Here is a 2660-nt window from a genome sequence, read left to right on the forward strand (position 1 = left end):
TAATTATGCAGTTGATGTGAAGCTCTGCACAGGTCACAAGGTGTGTTGCCACAAGGAAACTCCTGATACCCACAGGATGCCGACCCTTGAAGACCAGAGTTGCCCATCCCTGTTGTACGATATAAAAATTTCATGTCATGGTTATTGTGACCAAAATCATCACTGTTACTGTTATTATATAATAAATTAAATCATTACTGTTAAATTGTATTTATTGTCCAATTGTTTATTTGAATTCTTATTCTGGATTAGTTGGAGACATACACTAGGCTATATCAGCCCCACCAAAAATATTTTTCACCAGCCGCCACTGGTAAAGAGCCTGGTACAAACTATGTTTCTAAATGTTTACAGGCCTCCTAAGTCCACGTCAAACTTTTTTAATGATTTTAGTGACCTCCTGTCTGTGATATGCGTGTATTATGACTGTTTAATTATAGTGGGAGACTTTAACTTTCATGTTGACAACCCTGAAGACAGAAGTGCAAAAGAACTGTGTGACACACTTAGAAACTTTGAGATACTTAGGCCCCTTTGGAAGTGCAAGTACTCGGCTACATCCGGAAGTGCAACATTGACATTTGCCAAAACCCGGGATTGAACCAGGGACCTTCAGATCGCCGCTCTCCCACCTGAGCTATTTTGACACGTGTGCTTTGATCAAAGGACTGCCAGCGCACTCGTCACATCAATATCATGTACATATCGGATTTCTCCTATCCTACACATTGTGCAGAATCCTTCATTGTATTTTGGATTAGAAAGGTGATGACAGAAGCTGGGTTCCTTTCCTTGTTTTGATGAATTCTGATATGAATCATGAAAAAGTGACAATTTCAAAGTGTAGCTATCACTGCAGGGCTTAATCATTATCAACTAAATGTGGGGATTTAATACCTGATCTGATTTAATACCTGAATATGACATGTTACCAATTAGCACCCCCTCCTTGAACCGCCACATTAACCTGGTGGAGGGGTTTCAGTGCCTGGGTGATCCCAGAGGCTATGTTGTCGGGGGCTAAATGCCCCTGGTAGGGTCTCCCAAGGCAAACAGGCTGTGGGTGACAGGTCAGACGAACAGCAGTTCAAAAACCCTTATGACAAGGACTACAACGAGGCAATTGACGTCGCCCGGTATGGCCAGGCCTGGGGTTGGGGTTCGTCGGCGAGCGCCTGGTGGTCGGGTTCTTCCTCGCGGGACCCGGCCGGGCCCAGCCCGAAGGAGCGATGGAGGCTATCCCCCAGTGGGCCCACCACCTGCAGGGGGAACCATGAGGGACCGGTGCAGAGGATTAGGCGGCAGCCAGAGGTGGAGACCTCGGTGACCTGATCTGCGGGCACTTAGACTGGCTCTGGGGACGTGGAATGTCACCTCACTGGCGGGGAAGGAGCCCGAGCTTGTGCAGGAGGTGGAGTGATACCAGCTAGAAATAGTTGGGCTCGCCTCTACGCACAGACAGGGCTTTGGAACCCAGCTCCTTGAGAGAGGCTGGACTCTCTTCTACTCCGGAGTTACCTACGGGGAGAGGCGGAGGGCGGGGGTGGGGCTGCTGGTCTCCCCCCAGCTCAGCCGTTTCGTGTTGGAGTTCACCCCAGTAGACGAGAGGTTCGCATCCCTTCACCTTCGGGTTGAAGGGAGGACTCTGACAGTTGTTTCAGCCTATGGGCCGAACGGCAGTATGGAATACTTGGCCTTGTTAGCATCCCTGGGGAGAGCGTTAGAAAGCGCCCCTCCCGGGGATTCCATCATTCTACTGGGAGACTTTAATGCCTACGTGGGAAACGACAGTGATACCTGGAGGGGCGTGGTCGGGAGGAACGGGCCCTCAGCTCTGAACCCGGGTGATGTCTCATTATTGGACTTCTGTGGAAGTCACGGATTGTCCATAATGAACACCATGTTCAAGCATAAGGATGTCCATCGGTGCACTTGGCACCAGGACACCCTAGGCCGAAGGTCGATGATCGACTTTGTAGTCGTATCTTCTGATCTTCAGCCGCATGTCCTGGACACTCTGGTGAAGAGAGGGGTGTCCACCGACCACCATCTGGTGGTGAGCTGGATACGCTGTAAGAGGAGGAAGCCTGAAAGACTCGGCAGGCCCAAACGTGTAGTGAGGGTCTGCTGGGAACGTCTGGTGGAACCCTCGGTCAGAGACGAATTCAACTCCCACCTCCGGGAGAGCTTCTCTCAGGTTTCGAGGGAGGTTTGAGACATAGAGTCCGAATGGGCTGTGTTCTCTGCCTCTATTGTCGATGCGGCTGCCCGTAGCTGTGGCCGTAAGGTTTGCGGTGCCTGTCGTGGTGGTAATCCCCGAACCCGGTGGTGGACACCAATAGTTAGGGATGCTGTCAAGCTGAAGAAGGAGTCCTATCGAGCTTGGCTGGTGTTAGGGTCTTGGTCTGTTTGTTCCTGTTTTCCTTGGTTATCCATTTGTTGTCCTCTGCTGCCCTCTTGTGTCCTCCCTTGCTCTGTTTCTCTGTCCTGCCAGCACCTGTTGCCAATTTCCTCGTCAGCTCTCTCTTTGTCTCTGTCCCCTTTAAAAGCCCTCCCTCTTCAGTTCCTGTTTGCTGGATCCTCATCAAACTTCCCGTCTGTCATCTGCCTGCCTTGTCTCGTCTCTCCCTGACTTCTGGTTTTGGTTAATCCCTGATGTC

Source organism: Cyprinodon variegatus, unplaced genomic scaffold (assembly GCF_000732505.1).
Source record: "Cyprinodon variegatus isolate N-32 unplaced genomic scaffold, C_variegatus-1.0 Scaffold370, whole genome shotgun sequence".
Lineage (NCBI taxonomy): Eukaryota > Metazoa > Chordata > Actinopteri > Cyprinodontiformes > Cyprinodontidae > Cyprinodon > Cyprinodon variegatus.